Source organism: Schistocerca nitens, chromosome 1 (genome assembly GCF_023898315.1).
Source record: "Schistocerca nitens isolate TAMUIC-IGC-003100 chromosome 1, iqSchNite1.1, whole genome shotgun sequence".
In the NCBI taxonomy this organism is placed as follows: Eukaryota; Metazoa; Arthropoda; class Insecta; order Orthoptera; family Acrididae; genus Schistocerca; species Schistocerca nitens.
The window spans coordinates 685,673,936-685,693,650 of record NC_064614.1 but is presented as its reverse complement, the minus strand read 5'-3'; the positions used below and the strand labels follow the sequence as shown (position 1 = coordinate 685,693,650).

At 40.7% G+C, this 19,715-nt stretch overlaps 1 protein-coding gene across 1 annotated transcript in view; it reads left to right on the top strand.

Annotated features, from left to right (window-relative positions):
- Positions 1–19,715, top strand: part of LOC126259337 (uncharacterized) — a 235,456-nt gene that overhangs the window by 130,298 nt on the left and 85,443 nt on the right. Inside the window, exon 2 of the mRNA XM_049956047.1 lies at positions 4,232–4,277. The gene's annotated coding sequence lies outside the window, so the exon portion shown is untranslated. The remainder of the gene's footprint in view (positions 1–4,231; positions 4,278–19,715) is intronic.

Here is a 19,715-nt window from a genome sequence, read left to right as displayed (position 1 = left end):
GTTTTAGGGCCCAGGAATCTGATTACAGCTTCAGGAACGGAAACGTTTATGAAAAGTGGGGTCCTCATTTATGATGAGATTTCTGAAGATTGTATCCTTGCACGCTGAAGGAGAGCTCTGCAAGCTGCCAAAATTCTAAAAGGTATGTGTCTTGGTTGGACAGAGTTACGATCCTTACGGTTCGTGCGCGGACATGAATTTTCCAAATATGTTCCACGCCTCATTTTGGCGTTAAGGTTTTTCTTAACTTTGTACGTATGTTTCGGTAGCGTAATATGAAAGGAATTTGGTAAAATTCAAAATGGATTATCTTAGGTCCACTATGAGTTAGACACGACTCTATAGTTTGTAAGTTTCGTCAATCGAAAATAAGGCAGCTAATGGTATCGTACTGACGGCACAATTTAAAAATTTGCAGCAGATAAGGTCGAAGGAAGAGATTGTATGCGTCGTGTAAAGTCACTTACCACTAAGAAGATCTTCTGTTATTTGTACTACTTCATTAATAATCAATTGTACTATATTATTTGTAAAAATGCGTTGTACTTACTTGTTTCGAATCTGAAAGCTGTTTACAAAAGAATTAATACTACACTTTACTTACTGAAGCACTTGTATCAAAAATTGCTTTCCCTCAAGTTTTTGTGGGTTTGGGTGACGGGGGGAGGGGGTGGGAGGCGTGACAACTCTCCACACAGGGTGTCAAACTACCCGGCTAAGCCACTTGGACAGCTGCACTTTTTCGAGGTAACGGAGGTCGGCGTCTCGATATTTTCCAGAGTGGCGACACCTTTGTACGATTTCATTTACGTAAGGGCTTCTGAGGAAAATGCTATGGAAATCCTTTTCATACTGAATAGTGTTGTCTATACTGAAAATTTTAACTACCAAATATTCACAGCATTATAACAAGGTCTAAGTATAATTTTGGATTTTGTCGGAGCTGCCCCTACTTTCCCTGACCTGCCGTTCAATGATGTAGCAGCTCAGTAAACGATGTTATCGAAAACTTCTTAGTACAACTGGTAAATGTATATGATGTTATCGTTTTAGCAACTGAATACAAACCAAACAAGAAAAAAGGTTTTTGTCTTAGTTCACCTCGTAGCTTTTCATTATTCATGGCACTGTGGACAGAGTTTTTATTCCTTCTTGGACCTTTTCGGTTAGTCATGGAAGATAACGTAAACCTAACACCCAACACGAGAATAAGGCGGAGTCTTCCGTTTTCACAGGGTTGAGTCGGATAGTGGTGCATCTAACCAGCGTCAAGTGTTAGGTCCACTGTTCGGTAATGCCACTCCAGTGGACAAACGACGATAGGAAGTTAGAACACAAAACAATGGAAGCGCCTCGGCAAAGATGAACGTGTGCAGTGTTCCTTGCTGGGCGAGGACCAACCCCGTGGCCTGTCATTAGGGAGGCCGCGAGTATAATCAGAGGCGGCGCACGACTGTTTCTCGAGGACCGCAGATGGCAGAGTTGTTATTTCGGCAGCCTGTGTCACATTACCAGCTGCTTACAAGGCACACCCACCTTGTAATGAACTACCATTATGTTCCTCTGAGTACTCCTTCCACATAATGTCCGGTTATAAAACAATTAAGCCGTAGGATGAAATTAAACTGCAGATGCTTTCTTTTCATGAGTTGTATACTCATCGATTCAAAAAGAACTAGAGAAAAGCGAATCTTTGAAGACCACTACCAAGTTTCCTTCCCAAATATTAAGTGCCTTTAATTCACGTTTTGTTATTACTGTACTTATTTTCTTTATAGCTGAATTACGTATTTGTAACCTTCGCTAAACATTGTTTCGCTATTAATGACATTAGAAGCAACGAAGAAAGTGTGATGGATGGTACAGTTTTATCGTCCCGCGGCAACACACACAAATGAGAAAGCTATGACGAATTGTTGAAAGGACAATATCGAAGAGCCAAACATCGAAACGGTGAAAGAGAGTAGAAGTAAATGAATTCTCTCTCTCTAGGGAGCAAGATTAGGGAAGATCATCGAAACAAAGCTACTGGTGAAGACGAAGAAGTACTTTAAAATGTAGGTATAAAATGAGAAAGAAGTTCTTAAAACGTAGCGGTAAACGAAATTGAGTCGTATACCATGAAACAAAAGAATAACAAGAAACAGAAAGCAACTGAAAGATACAAAGAAAGAGAAATTACTCAAAAAGTAATCGAAGAAAGAAATCTATGGAAAATCCTTGCCAGGATCTGCTAGGTGGGCATTTACATATCGTGAACTTTGGCATTGGGTGGAAGTGGAGAAGGGAACAGTTATAAGTACAGACACATACTCCAACGTAATGTAATATGTTGATGATATTAGGTGCAATACATACGCATATGTTAAAAGCTGGAGCTAGAAATCGGAAGAGCAAATATACTACTTATTTATACGTCGCTTTAGTAAAGTACTCCGTTACGACCATAACATCGGTTTGCTGTGGAATTCTTGAACATATTCTGAGTTCAAATATAATAAGCTCAATAGCTTATGCCACGAATCAGCATGGTTTTAGAAAGCAACGTTCGTGTGAAATTCAGCTTGCCCTTTTCTCACATGATATACTACGAACAACGGATGAAGGGCAACAAACTGATTCCATATTTCTAGATTTCCGAAATGTATTTTACTCGGTGTCCCACTGCAGTCTGTTATCGAAGATACGAGCATATGGAATAGGTTTCCAGACATTTGAGTGCCTCTAACGATTCTTAAGTAACAGAACCCAATAAAATACCCGCAAACTAAGTTGACACTATATGCAGTGGCTGGTGGGAGCGACCGTACAGACATTTCCCATTTACAGTCTCTCCAACAGCCACCGAACCACGTGTCAACTTAGTTTGCGCGTATAGTATATTGTCCTCGACGGCGAGTGTTCATCAGAGAGAAGAGTATCGTCAGGAGTGCCACAGTGAAGTGTGACAGGGCTGCTCTTGTTCTCTGTACACATAAATTACCTAACGGACAGCGTGAGCAGCAATTTACGGCTGTTTGCTGATGATGCTGTGATGTACGGGAAAGTATCGTAGTATACTGACTGTAGGAAGATACAAGATAACTTACACAAGATTTCTAGTTGGTGTGAAAATGTGAGTTAATGTGGACAGACATGAGCAACAAACCCTCAGTGTTCAGATACAGCATTAGCAGTGTCCTGCATGGCACAGTCACGTCGTTGATTTATATCTGGGTGTATCGTTGCAAAGCAACATGGAATGGGACGAGGATGTTACGTTTGTCGTAAGGGAGGCGAACAGCCGACTTCGGTTTACTGGGAGAATTTTGGGAAAGTGTGGCTCATCTATAGAAGAGACGTTGTGTAGAACGCTAGTGCGACCCGTTCTTTAGTAGTGTTTAAGTGTTTGGGATCCACACCTGCTTGGATTAAAGGAAGACATCGAACCAGTTCATAGGCGTGCTGCTAGATTTGTTCCTCCTCTGTTCGATAAGCACTCAAACATTACGGAGATGCTTCGTGAACTCAAATGGGAGTCACTGAAGAAATGATAGCTCTCTTTCCGGAAGGCACTATTGCGGAAACTTAGAGACCCGACATTTGAAATTTACTGTAGAACGATTCTACAGCTACCAACGTACATTTTGCGCAAGGACCACAAATATAAAGTAAGAGAAACTAGGAATCGTACTGAGGCACACAGACAGTCGTTCTTCCCTCGCTCTGTTTGCTAGTGGAACAGGAAAGAAAATGATTAGTAGTGTTACGTGGTACACCCTTCCGTGCACCTTACGGAGGCTTTAGAAGTGTGTGTGTAGATGCAGATAAATTTCAATTGAGATGCTAACTTCTGTTCTTTTTCCTGTTTATGTAACAACTGACTGCTGAATCATTGAAACAGCTAGTCAACTTGCCGAAGCATATAACATATTGACCAACCTTGCTATACTATTCGGAGCTATGGTAGTTATAATTACTTCCATGTGATTTTCTTCGCAGGTGTTATAGGCTTCACCGTTTCCTCGTATTACACCAAAAATTATCTCGACTACCTTGTCACAAGTGCCGAGTGGTCAGCTGCACTAGTGCGTTTTGTGTTACTAAATGTAGCTACTCTAAAGATATTTACAATCCATGACCCAGCACACAGCACCTCATCCTGTTTCTGACAATGCCCATCTAAGCTGACCTATAAAGAAGTGTTTACCGTTAATGATATTTTAACCTTGTCATCTCGTCTTTGTTACAGGCTGTTCCCTGATGAGTCGTTGCCAACATCCTAACTACCCTACTTAGTAAGTATCAGTTTCTAATATCAAAAGCTGCGGAGGATAGCCGCGCGGTCTGGCGCCTTGCCACGGTTCGCGCGGCTCCTCCCGTCGGCGGTTCGAGACCGCGGGTGTGTGTTGTCCTTAGCGTAAATTAGTTTAAGTTAGATTAAGTAATTTGTAAGCCTAGGGAGCGATGACGTCATCAGTTTGGTCCCTTAGAGACTCATCACCATCATCACTAATATCAAAAACAAACTTTATCTGACCCGCTTACCTATCAAATTTAGGCTTGTTAAATTTCAGACTACAGAGAAACTACATAGGAAAGTTAATGCCGCTCAGTGCCATTAATGTATTAAACAGGTTGACAAGAAATCGACCACGCTCTCTTAATTTTTGCAATACGTGATACAAATGAGAGAGAAGTGAGGTGTTACACCTAACTGTTCGAATATGAAGACAGAACGTGGCTTCACTGCTTACATTTTCTACTCATATTCTATCTCTCATCAACGTTATTGTTTATGTTTATTTTTTAATCTAAACCTTCAGAAGATATATCAATCTATAGGTCAAACTAACGACCCGTCCCGGCTCCGCACGGTTAGCATTGGCCAAATGATTTGACTAGCGTATCTAGCGTATCAGATTTTGTCTGGGAGCACGAATAAAATTCAGAGAACAAAGTTAAATATGTGAATACTATGATTTCTTATAACGTACGCTATGTAAGCAGCACACTTCTGGAAAGATGTCTGGTGGCATGACTGTTATGTGTTCCATATATAATTGTCGTTTGGAGTGACGTCTCATGGCAATAATGGAAGCACATAATGAGGTAAGTAATATTTGATCAACAAATGTAAATACTGTATGCGAATCATGGCTGTATCACTAAAGGAATGCAGAAAGCTGAGAGCTGAGTAATTTTCTGCGCTGCTGCAAAACTTTCTTTATACACCGGTGTCCAAAATTAAAGCAACAAAAGGAAATTTTGCAAGGTTGTGTTTTTTTTTGGCACAAAACAGTATAAATAGATGATAGTAAAGTAGACACAATGTAAAGAATGCAGAACATAACCAACTGCAACATGCATAACGGTAGACAAAACTTTTCTTCATTTTTTTCCAACTTAATGGATTTGGACACACATTCTGACGACTGGTTAATGTGCATAGCATGGGGTGTGACCACCTCTGGCACGAATAAAGACCTGACGACCACGGGACATGCCGCGAACGACGCCAGTTCCTCCTGCAGAGCTGCTCACAACTCTTGGAGATTGGTTGGCGGATGCTGAAGTGGTGCAGTACATCTCCATAGTGAAACCCAGACATGATCTATGGGATTCAAATTGTGAGAGCGAGCAGGCCAGGCCATGCGTGCAACATCTTCCGTTTCCAAAAACACATCCACTGCTCGTGCTCTATGAGGTCGAGCATTATCGTCCATCAGTAGGAATTCTGGGCACACAGCATCTATTAACAGCCGCGCATGAGATTACAAGATCTCCGAACGGTACCTGAAAGCATTCAAATCTTGCTCATTCACCCGTACAATTTCATGAAGAGGTGTTCGAGTAGTCAACATTATCCCGCCTCGACATTGGTCTCTTTCCACAATGTTTGGGTCCAGAAATAGGGTTCCACGTGCCCTACAGATGCGAATCCGTCGAAAATCACTCTCCAGACAAAATCGGGACTCATCTGTGAAAAGAACATTGGCCCACCGTTCGACCATCCAGGTAGCATGTTGGCGGCTCCACTCTAGACGTTCCCTTCTGTGAAAGAAACGCCAGAGATAAACAGCGGGTCTCCAACAATGAAGGCCGCTCTGCTGAAGCCTTCTGTACACCGTCTGCCTTGATACAACACGTCCAGGCGGCGCTGCGATGTCAGATGCCAATTGCAGTGAAGTAGTAAGGCGGTACCGCCGAACCCTTACAGCCAAATAACGGTCCACTCTTTCTGATGTTGCATATGTTCAGCCCTATCCTGGTCTCCGGGATACAGTTCCGGTCTCTATAAACTGTCGTCAAATCCAAGAAACAACAGAATGATTCACATTAATACATCGGGCCACTCAGTTTGCGACTCTCCAACTTCCATTATACCTATGGCACTCCACAGAACAGCGTGTGTAGGCGTCATCTCTGTGCCATACTGCAGTGTCTGTGACTATGTACAGAGCCAATGTGGATGTGAGATTGCCTTGGAAACGCTCTCCCGCTTGATAGGTGCCCTGACGTCATTTCTGGCGTGGTTGTCTGTTGATCGGAAGGCCATCTTCCGTGCAGAACACAATCGTAACGACATCTGTTGACAGTTTGCAGTTTATTTGATTATATCGTGAAATAGACACAAGACGAGGAAATAGCAGTTTGTTACTTTAATTTGGACGCCAGTGCATAAATGAAGTAAAGCTGCATCCCTTCCTGCATTTTACTCTATGCATAAATAATTGAAACTCACGGGTTTTGGACTCGCCATTTTTCCGCTCTGGAGTTTTTTTGAAACATTTGCAACCAGTTCAAGTACTGAGGACCATAAGGCCCTAAAGTACATCATAATCGATTGCAGTATGTCTGCAGGCTTCTGACATCTGTTGATCTTACAATGAGTCAGGTTTATCTGAGCTGTTGGCGCTCATAGCTTAAAAGATAAAGTGAAAAAACTGACCTAGCCGGGATTTAACCCGATAACCTTTCGGTTGGTAGCCAAAAGCTCTAATACTTTTTAATTTTTTTTTTAATCGGGCCTCCATCCACCCCCACAGCCAGCCCTTACGCTTGCCGGAATATGCCTTCATCGGTCAGCTTCCTACAGCCGCCTTCGTAACTTCTTGAATTAACTAAACTCTCCTTATTTAAATGAATCAAAACTTATATTTCTTTTAAAGTATAAGTTACGATTGAACTCAACTCTGACATTTTTTTGAGTGACCTGAAGTACTTTTGCCGTTGCGTCGTTCAGGCGTGTCAAGAAATGATAAATAGAGTGGGATGCAAATAAAATTAAGCTTCTGCTCGAAACTGGATAGTACAATTAAATATTATGCTTTTTCTTCAGAAGACTATTCTTGTATTCCTGGAGAGACCAGGTGACGGTGTTACTAAAGTAAAACTTCTGAATACAAGGTTAACATGTTTCTGCTATCTCAGGACATTGCGACTTATTCGTATCCTTATGCGAAAGTATAAGGAAGGAACTCTTAAAAACACTGTGTTTATGGAATTTCTTTAAGTGTTCTTCTGCCACAAAAATCACAAAAAATCTAACTTTGAAACTTTGTTTATAATGATATGTTGTTGTTATTGTTGTTTGGTCTTCAGTCCAAACATTGGTTTGATGCAGCTCTCCATGCTGCTCTATCCTGTGCAAGCCTCGCCATCTCCGAGTAACTACTGCAATGTACATCCTTCTGAATCTGCTTAGTGTATTCATCTCTTGGTCTCCCTCTACGAGTTTTACCCTCCACGCTTCCCTCCAATACTGAATTAGTGATCCCTTGATATCTGAGCATGTGTTCCACCAAGCAATCCCTTCTTCTAGTCAAGTTGTGCCACGAATTCCCCCCTCTCCCAAATTCTATTCAGTACCTCCTCATTAGGTATGTGATCTACCCATCTGATCTTCAGTATTCTTTTGTAGCATCACACTTAAAAAGCTTCTATTATCTTCCTGACTAAACAGTTTATCGTCCATATTTCACTTCGATAAATGGCTACACTCCATAAAAATACTTTCAGAAAAGACTTCTTGACACTTAAATCTATACTCGATGTTAAAAAATATCTTTCCTTCAGAAACGCTTTCCTTGCCATCGCCAGTCCTCATTTTATGTCCTCTCTACTTCAACCACTATCAGTTTCTTGGCTGCCAAAATAGCAAAACTCATCTACTACTTTTAAGTTTCTCGTTTCTTAACCTAATTCCCTCAGCATCACCTGATTTAATTCTATTACATTCCATCACCCTCGTTTTACTTTTGTTGATGTTCATCTTATACCCTCCTGTTAAGACACTTCCATTCCATTCTACTGCTGTTCCAAGTCCTCTGATGTCTCTGAGAGAATTACAATGTCATCGGCAAACATCAACGTTTTTGTTTCTTCTCCCTGGATTTTAATACCCACTCCAAATTTTTCTGTTGTTTTCTTTACTGCTTACTCAGTATACAAATTGAACAACATCGGCGATAGACCAACCCTATCTCACTCCCTTCTTAACCACTACTTCCCTTTCGTGTCTCTCGACTCTTACAACAGTCATGTGATTTCTGTACAAATTGTCAATAGCCTTGCACTTCCTGTATTTCACCCTTTCCACCTTCAGAATTTGAAAGAGAGTATTCCAGTCAATATCGTTAAAAGCTTTCTCTAAGATACCCCTCCGTTGTGGTTGCACCTAAGATACGGCTATCTGTATCGCTGAGGCACGCAGGCCTCCCCACCAGCGGCAGTGTCCGTGGTTCATGGGAAGGGGTGGGTCGATATCTAATGACATAATCAGATTTTCACTCTGCAGCGAAGTGTGCGCTGATATAAAACTTCCTGGCAGATTAAAACTGTGTGCTAGAGCGAAACTCGAACTCGTGACCTTTGCCTTTCGCGGGCAAGTGCTCTACCACATGAGCTACCCAAGCACGACTCACGCCCCGTCCTCACAGCTTTACTTCTGCCAGTATGGTAGAGCACTTGTCCGCGAAAGGCAAAGGTCCCGAGTTCGAGTCTCGGTCCGGCACACAGCTTTTATCTGCCAGGAAGTTTCATCTAATGACATAGTTCACAAAATTTGCAAGCAGTCCTGTGCAACTGTTGTATTTCATCTGGGGCGTAAACTCCAGTATAGAGCACCTCCTCCACACATATTGCGGTTTGCTAGTTCCTGTTGATAACTGCTAGTTTTTTGGCGTCCATTACTAGACCATCTCACCACATGCGAATTTGGTGATGCATTTTGCTACATCAACTCACTGCTTTCTCGAGTTATGACAGCTGTTCTCTAGGTGTCTGTGGCATCGTTTACATATCGTAACTTTAATTCATCATAAGCAAGACATTTTGTACGAAATACTTGTAAATTACATAAAAAACCTTCCTCGTGGATCAGTGTATGTATAAGTGAGAACTGGATCAGAATCTCTACGGCGGTTGCTGAGATTAGCCCACACATACAGATGGGAACGAGGAGACTTCTTGAATTTATGTATAGATAGATGGAGAAGAGAAGATTATAAGAAAATACAGAAATATTACAGTTAAAAATCATATTTTTTAACTCAATTGCTTATCATCTACCATTAAAATTAATTTATTCTTATGTTGTTCTCAAACTGTCTTCAGCGACTTGTCTGTGTAATTCTGAAACAAAGACCTTTGAAATGGAGTGATATTTAATATCTTAAGATTAATAGTAATGGTTGATAAAAATGCTTATTAGAAACATTAGAGTGTATAGAGGAGGTAACAAATGGAAGCTGGTGATCATACAGGACATATGTCTTGCACACAGTTAACAAATATCTCTCCTTCAGAAACGCTTTCCTTGCCATCCCCAGTCCACATTTTATGTCCTCTCTACGTCTACCACCATCAGTTTCTTGGCTGCCCAAATAGCAAAATTCATCTACTACTTTAAGTGTCTCATTTCTTAACCTAATTCCCTCACGGGCACGGGAAAGACACGTTTTACAGGTTTAGACAGAAGTGGTTACGAGGATTCACTACTCCATGAAAGATAGAATCCATACAGGAACCAGGTACCTACCAGTGGATGGAGCATCTCTTCAAGTTTTTCACTCAATACGGACACTTGTCGTGACAAGGCAAACATTAGTACGGGCGGAAGAGCAAGTGCGTGCAATTTTTTGAAGTGGTTGAGTCTGCAAAAACCGAAGTCCACTCTGGAAATCTGTACACTGGTTTGCCTGTCTGGAGGCGCGAACTAATTCTATGCGATAATATGGAAAAGACTATTTTTCTACATATTTTGACACATCTTACCCGTAGCTGTTTGCTCTGCAGCTACGTCACGGCGCCTATTATAAATCGAAATACTTGGAGAGAGGCATTGTCCAATGTATATCTTGCATTTTTCAAGCAGTCGTCTTTTGAACCGTCCGGTCTGTTTATGAAAAAGCTTGTCCTTTCCTGTTTAAGATTATTTTCTAAACTGTTCCTGGGACATTAATAAAACGTACCAGCACACCGTACGAAACTGTTTTTTTGCGTGAAATGTTCAAAATATCCTTTTGGCCACATCTGGTTAAATTTTAATTCTTAGGTCCAACAACATTGTTTTGCGGACCACTTCATGAGAGAGAGAGACAGAAAGAGATGGAGCAGTTCCGTGACTTCTGCTTTATCCGGAACTAAACACGTTACGTTGAGACTGGTGGCAGCAGTTGAAAGCTCTTGTGTACAGAATTTCACTACAAGGTGTATAGTGTCTGCATTCCCAGATTATGGTAGGCTTTAAAAGTATGCGCAGTACTTCAGGGATACATCAGCGTACCCAAGATTGAATGCAATAATGAGTTACCTACTCGTACATACCAATGTAGAGGAAGTTATTTTGAACATTTAATTTAAGAATTGGTTTCGCGTAGAATTGTCATACGGCCTGTAACTGTATGTTTCCCGTTAATAACACAGATGAGAGCACGTGGAGGTAGAGAGAGTTCTTAAGAACACATTATGTTTCCTGGTCGGTGTTTCAATCTTTTGACTGATTTTAGAAACACATGAAGGGAAGTGCACTAGAAACCGCTATAACCTGCTTCCAGCATTTTCTACTGTTATTGTTGTTCTAGACGTAACATTGTGTTTTGCGCAAAATTTGTAAATATTACGAGTTACAGATATTTAAGTGCCGTGTAATATACTAGTTTTTACACGCTTATTCTCTCTCATATCAGCAGTTTTGTTACGATGAGTGATGGTTAATAAATTAGCAACTTCACAAGATGTCTGTGTACTTAGTAGTGTAGAGACATCTGTACAAAAAAAGTATACGGTGCCGGTATGAAGGTACGTAATGAATGTGTTTCTATTATTTTACTGTATGTTGAATCTGAAAGCATGAATTATATATTCTCTAATGATATTTAAAAAGGCTTCGATTCATTACATTCGTGCGGAAGCATAGTTTTTAGGATTTCTTGGCTCATCTAGTACTGGATGTGAGCTTTTACCACCAGAACAACACATAGCAGCCGTTTTCCCTTCCATTTTAATGTGTTGTGGGGTCTACGTATTCGATCCGTCCCCCTAAGGTGACTAATTTATGATTAACATAATAAATTAACAGATTATAAGAAAATGCAGCCTCAATAACAGTCTCCCAAGTTCCACATGTAAAGATACGTCTCTCCGTTTGTCGTACAACCTTTAAATGACTCCATTCTTGTGAGTCTTCAAGCGTCTTGGAAATTGTAAGAGACACGTACGCTCAGCGTCTGCAGTGCGACGGGCTTGTGGCTGTTCTAATACCTCTGTATCTCTGAAGGCCTCCTGACGATCTGCATCCAAGTTCCTAGGACATAAGATTTCTCGGAGATTTGTTGGATTCGAATAACTTCCGCAGTTAGAGCTATCTTAGAACTATGCCCTTAATCAGACTTACATTTGCGACGCTTATAGTAATTGCTTTAAATATGGTTATCTATTTTATTTTTGTACCCCCACCAAAACTCTCCAGCTAAGCTAGGTGATATAGGAACTCAATATCATAAACCACGAGCACAATAACGTTGGATTTGCACTGTCATGAATTGGTGTAGAGATACAAAGAGTAGCCGACCGTCGTTCCAGCGTCATGTGCATGCCACTCCCGTATACTTTATTTAAAAATGTTTATAATACCTGAAAAGATTCGACTTTCTAACGTAGCCCATGGTCTCCCTCAGGGCTTAAGCTATTTCTATTCAAGCCATCTACATACCAAATACCATCGAAATCGCTTCAGCGGCAGAGTTGTGGAAACGTGACAGAGTGAGTTGCTTTCGCAATCAATAATACTGGTATTAATATGGAAGTATGGATCAAACACTTTGAGAATTGAAGAAGCATTGTACTGATTACGTTGAATCATATTTCGTAGAGCATATCAACCAATAAAAACTTTTTCACAAGTATGGTAACGTTCAGAAGTCAAAGAGAAAATAGTTTTAGATAGAGTAATTATTCCAGAATGAGATTTTCACTCTGCAGCGGAGTGTGCGCTGATATGAAACTTCCTGGCAGATTAAAACTGTGTGCCCGACCGAGACTCGAACTCGGGACCTTTGCCTTTCGCGGGCAAGTGCTCTACCAACTGAGCTACCGAAGCACGACTCACGCCCGGTACCCACAGCTTTACTTCTGCCAGTATCTCGTCTCCTACCTTCCAAACTTTACAGAAGTTCTCCTGCGAAACTTGCAGAACTAGCACTCCTGAAAGAAAGGATATAGCGGAGACATGGCTTAGCCACAGCCTGGGGGATGTTTCCAGAATGAGATTTTCACTCTGCAGCGGAGTGTGCGCTGATATGAAACTTCCTGGCAGATTAAAACTGTGTGCCCGACCGAGACTCGAACTCGGGACCTTTGCCTTTCGCGGGCAAGTGCTCTACCAACTGAGCTACCGAAGCACGACTCACGCCCGGTACCCACAGCTTTACTTCTGCCAGTATCTCGTCTCCTACCTTCCAAACTTTACAGAAGTTCTCCTGCGAAACTTGCAGAACTAGCACTCCTGAAAGAAAGGATATAGCGGAGACATGGCTTAGCCACAGCCTGGGGGATGTTTCCAGAATGAGATTTTCACTCTGCAGCGGAGTGTGCGCTGATATGAAACTTCCTGGCAGATTAAAACTGTGTGCCCGACCGAGACTCGAACTCGGGACCTTTGCCTTTCGCGGGCAAGTGCTCTACCAACTGAGCTACCGAAGCACGACTCACGCCCGGTACCCACAGCTTTACTTCTGCCAGTATCTCGTCTCCTACCTTCCAAACTTTACAGAAGTTCTCCTGCGAAACTTGCAGAACTAGCACTCCTGAAAGAAAGGATATAGCGGAGACATGGCTTAGCCACAGCCTGGGGGATGTTTCCAGAATGAGATTTTCACTCTGCAGCGGAGTGTGCGCTGATATGAAACTTCCTGGCAGATTAAAACTGTGTGCCCGACCGAGACTCGAACTCGGGACCTTTGCCTTTCGCGGGCAAGTGCTCTACCAACTGAGCTACCGAAGCACGACTCACGCCCGGTACCCACAGCTTTACTTCTGCCAGTTTCAGAGTAATTATTGTTCCATATTTCGCGTTATATTCTGCAAATAAATAAATATGTCGTACTAACACTTCCTAAAACAGCCTATGTTCTTCCTCAGTGTTCAGACTATCTCCGTACCCAATTTCATGGAAATCGATTCAGAGGATTAGTCGTGAAAGCGTAACAGACATAGCTACTTTCACATTTATAATAGTAGCATGGACCAAAGTTAATTCCTCAATTACGGAGTTTCAAATGTGATTAAAATTCTGTATATTTTTAAACCTAGTTACGTAACTAGTAGACGGTCAAGCCATACAGCGCCATCTTGTGCCTTGAAACGGAATGTCTCTTTACCATGGAACACGTGATATTTGGATATGAACTGAGTTTTTTTATGTCTTAACATTGTCCCATGACTCGAAAATAGAAATATGTGTTAATTGCCAACAGCTTACACTTCAAAACGTTTTTAGCTTGTAACTCATTATTGATAATACTTTTCCTTAAACTGATATCACTTATTAAGTACTGATATGTACTAGAGCAATAATGTAAGACATAACTACTGAATACACTATTAACACGATTTTATAGATACCAGCACTTCTAATTTGAATAGAATATTTGTTCCCAAATTCATGATAATGTTGTATCTTGAAATAGCTTTTCACGTTTGGAAAACCATTACTATATAGGAGTGATTTCTTTAATTTTAAAAAAGGTTGCAGCACACGTAAAGTGAATGCTATAAGTTCAAAACAGAACTAGAAAATATATTAACGCATTGACTTACTAATATTTTTCTACATAGTCGACCCTATATTTACTATTTAAATTTACGGAAATCTGAATTTTTGTCTTGCATACTTTTCTCAAAAATATATATTTCTTTCATAGGATAGATGTATCCTTAATATTTATTGAAGTGATGAGGAATTAATTTTTTGTTGGTGCGATACACCCGGAAAAGTACAGGCATGTACAACTAGACATTTCTCACACTCACACCATGTTCCTTGCTTTGCACACCACACAACTTCTGCAGGGTGTTTTCTTGATGGGACTGGAGAGAACAAAATTAACGAAACCTGGAAACGATTGCTTATAACTCGAAAAATACAGTGTGTTGTACTACACTAAATATATCGATTTCTCACTTTCCAATTATATATAACATACCATGTCATCTATTAAAAGAGAGGAAGAAACACTAAGAAGAACCTATAGCTGCTCGGCCCGTCTCAAAGCCGGCAGTGTAATAACCGACTCGAAACCTGCGGCCGGCTGTGAGCCGGCTTTATGAGCCAATGGGTCACACTTCTATTACAGTTCTGGCTAAAGGCGAAAGTCTGAAAATTGTTCCAAGGTGCAACATTCTTCCCTACCATGAGAAACTGTAGAACGTTAGTCCTACCGTAAAAATAAAGCACTCTTGGACCTATTTTCTTCTTCTAACCAAGGCGAGTTTACAGAGTGACCCTTCCCAATTTCCTTCATACATACAGGATATGAAGGTCAGTGCTCCGATATCATTGTCCTAAATTTGTACTTGTAAAAATCGCCTTTCAAGTTACAAGATATTCGAGCGCTGTTAAGTACAAAACATTTGTATTTAATTAACAAATGCGTCGGTAGCTCACCGCCTAGCATAATCAGAATGTAATCATAAAGCCGCTGGTATCACTCTTTTCTTTTACTCTTTTGAATTCCATATTTATGAAGAAATCGAAATGCTTATTAACAAATATGAAATTAAAAATGTTTATAAAAATAACATCTGTTTATTTTTAGTTACTGGTTGTTTGAAAATGTAACTATTCATAATAAAGTAAAATTTGGAACAGAATCACGAAACATCAGATATGAAACCAAATATATATTTTGTTTCGCGAGACTGAGCAGTATTATTGCTGCATACAGTTTTTATTTGAGAAAAAGATACTTCGTATATCTGAATCAAATTTTATTTTATTTTCATACAAACAGGAATTAAAAATGAAGGTGCTGTTTTTGTTAAAAATTATACTTCTGTAGTTGTTTACATTCTCATTTCTTAATAGATATGGAATTCAAGAAATAAAAAAAAGTATGCTAGTTTTGAGATTCGAACTAGCGACATCAAGGTAACATTTCGATTACACTTTGTTTTCTGTTTTACTATGTGCTGAGCTACGGTCAAATCCTGTAACTATGAAGATAATAGGAGAAGGCACATCAGTTCGTGGTGGGCCTTCCTTTGTAAGTGTGAGCAACGTGTACTGAAATTTTGGCCGTAACATTCGCAGGGAACACACTGCCAGTGGATAACATTAATGTGCATTACTGTAACACCGACAGTCTATATTTGATTACTTTATTAAAATTAGCTTGTTTTTTTTACAGGAAATGATTTGTGACAAGTGTAATTTGAATAATGACAGCTGTTGATCAAAGCTGTAGCTCGTTTGTTGTTTGTATGCGTACCAAAATTAGGAGTTTGTATTGCTGAGGGCATGTAACTGCGTGAATCCTTAGAAACACCGGAGTCAGCAGCAGTTATAAATAGTAGAAGTTATGTCAATAAAAAATAACCACTCAGGGTAACTCGTTTCAGGCGTAAAGACTTTCTTTGATTACAAGCGTTTATCTCAACTTACGGGATCCGCTGTTTCCAAGACTGGATACATATGTATCTTTAACTTTGTCGTCCGATGACCTACCTGCAGCAACAATAACTGTCAGTTAAGCTAAGGAAGGTAAGTCGTGCCCGTCGTCTATGTATCATGTATATTTTGTTCTGCGTTTGTATTTTAACTGTTTCTGTACCGCATTTCCTGAGGCGCAGATTGGTGACCGGTACAGAATTTGCCTAAAAAGACGTGGAAACCCACCTCAAAACCAAAGTAAGGTTGCCCCATGTAACAGACCAAAGGCTGTCATTCCAGCACGGCCCTTTCTATTCGAGTTGGGCTTACCTGCGTGTCTCGCAAGCTACTTCACTGCAAGTAAAGCTATACAAGCAGGTTTTTGTAGTTGTTGATAGTGGTTATTAATTGAAAGCTTTGTATGTCAGACAGAGTTTTCCCAAACCCGCTAAGACAAATACTTGGATGATTTGTTTGAAAAGGACACGACTAGTACCTTACCTGATTCCTGTGTGTTCGTCTTCGAGGGATTAGAGTGTTAACTCCTTTGCTTACCTCATATTATGTTTCCGAGCCGTTTCGATTAACGAGTTTGATCTGCAATTTTACGTAACCTTCACGTGTTGCAATATTCTGTGTAGCTGAAAACTAAGTGCTTGCTCTTTGTTTCAGAATCCACGTTAAATTAAAAACATTCCCCTTGTTGACTTGGTTTGACGTAAATATTGAGCCACTTACAGCAAGTAATCACATGAAGCATCCTATTATTTGTATTTCTCCTTTGCTTTACCTCCGGTTACGAAAACTTCCTTTTTGAGTGTAAAGTAAAGAAAGACAAACCGCATAACGATTGTCAAATATATATTGACAACTACCCGTATATAACAGCTGCAGTTCTACTAATCTGCTATTTCTCTCTCAAAGCGTCTGTGGTTTCGTAAGTACCGTTAACTTCATTTCCCTTCCTTTTTTTTTTTTTTGGCCTCACTCGGTCGTAATATACGAACAGACCTTGCATTCCAAGAGTATTTAGTGCTACTGCCAACAAAGTTCCATAAAAGTTCGTATGGTCCACGCCTAAAGGTCAGCAAGGATCCAGTGGATGAAAGCGCATTCTGCATTACCTTCGGATGTGGTTACATTGCAAAGAAACCACTGAAGCATTTCAACATTTCCGATTAACTTACGGCTTTAGTATTTTACTCCGTTTTTGAAAACGCCATTTAAAATACGGCGGAAACAGCTAACGCATAATGTGTAACATGCTTCTCTTTACTAAATACGTTTCACAACAAATAAATATAATGCACTTCACAATTCACTACACACATTCAAATTATGCATATTCTATACACCTATAAAAATACTTATTAGGTTAATTTTAGTATGTCCTTCTCATACGGCACGGCAACAAAACTCTCATACATTTTTATGCTTCCCAATTTCCATCTGCTTGTGTTTTCCTGAATAAATGCTGACTAATTGATGGCCATCGTCATCCTTTATCCAGCGAACGTTATAATGGGAATACAGTGTTATGAAGAATCTTATTGGTACGAATTATGAGAAACAGAGCAATGTTTAGAGATTAAATTGCAGTTGTTTCAAAGAAAATACCTTTTTTGCATGCTGCACATCGAAATTTTTATTTTCATTTTTATTTATGCACCCAGACGCGTTTCGCCTTTTTTACAAGGCATTTTCAGTGGATGTCCTGAAGTATTACATGATTTGTCCATTTTTACACATAGTTTACGGTTTCACATCTAGGTTATAGATTTAAAAACAGTTCCTTAACGTTTTTTATAAAATGGAAATATGCTTACAGGTAACTTCTAATTCACTGCATTTAAGCAAACTGCTTTTTCTCATCTGGCAACCATGTGGACATCTTACAGTTCACTTTCACTTCACTGTTTACGTTACACTTCACTGTAACTGCCATCTTTTTAATATAGTTTCATTCGTTTTTCTAAGTGTTACCAACATTCTCAGTTTTCTGAATTCAACTGTTTTATGAATGCCTGTGTGTGTGTATGTGTGTGTGTGTGTGTGGGTGTATTAAAGATTGAGATCTTTTTTTAATAAAATACAGGTAGTTCAGTGAAAGAACGTGTTACGGCATTTTAAGAACTAGAATACGGAATGTAATCAAACACATCAACCTTTAGAGTATCACTAAAACCAAATGAGAAAAATGTTAGAAAGAAATTAAGATATTACAGCGGTTTCTTCAAAGGGGAAAGGAAAATTGTAGTCTATTGTAATAGATAATTACTTATCACAGTTTCTTCTAATAACAAATCTCTTGCTGAAATCCAGGGCATAACCAAGTACTATTTCAGGTAGGAAAAGAATGACAATGAATTCTGCACACACTTTATGAAGTTGACGAAGTAATCAACCTGCATTACTATATTTATGGAAACCAATGGAAACCGAAATAAAATCGGCTGTGGTGAGATATCATGACCAGGTTCAGTCACTAAGAAATGTAGAACAACAGGAGAGTTATTATAGACAGATAAGCAAAAGACATGTTTAGAGGACTAAAAATCATAGCGGAAGAAGAATTGAACAAAAATTTTTCCCTTGAGCGGACTTTTACAGTGATGCCTTACAGTTTCATTCGAAGCTTGAATATAGCAGTACATACGTTCCACATGGCACACAAGCCATCCTGGTTACTTTACTACACTCCTGGAAATTGAAATAAGAACACCGTGAATTCATTGTCCCAGGAAGGGGAAACTTTATTGACACATTCCTGGGGTCAGATACATCACATGATCACACTGACAGAACCACAGGCACATAGACACAGGCAACAGAGCATGCACAATGTCGGCACTAGTACAGTGTATATCCACCTTTCGCAGCAATGCAGGCTGCTATTCTCACATGGAGACGATCGTAGAGATGCTGGATGTAGTCCTGTGGAACGGCTTGCCATGCCATTTCCACCTGGCGCCTCAGTTGGACCAGCGTTCGTGCTGGACGTGCAGACCGCGTGAGACGACGCTTCATCCAGTCCCAAACATGCTCAATGGGGGACAGATCCGGAGATCTTGCTGGCCAGGGTAGTTGACTTACACCTTCTAGAGCACGTTGGGTGGCACGGGATACATGCGGACGTGCATTGTCCTGTTGGAACAGCAAGTTACCTTGCCGGTCTAGGAATGGTAGAACGATGGGTTCGATGACGGTTTGGATGTACCGTGCACTATTCAGTGTCCCCTCGACGATCACCAGTGGTGTACGGCCAGTGTAGGAGATCGCTCCCCACACCATGATGCCGGGTGTTGGCCCTGTGTGCCTCGGTCGTATGCAGTCCTGATTGTGGCGCTCACCTGCACGGCGCCAAACACGCATACGACCATCATTGGCACCAAGGCAGAAGCGACTCTCATCGCTGAAGACGACACGTCTCCATTCGTCCCTCCATTCACGCCTGTCGCGACACCACTGGAGGCGGGCTGCACGATGTTGGGGCGTGAGCGGAAGACGGCCTAACGGTGTGCGGGACCGTAGCCCAGCTTCATGGAGACGGTTGCGAATGGTCCTCGCCGATACCCCAGGAGCA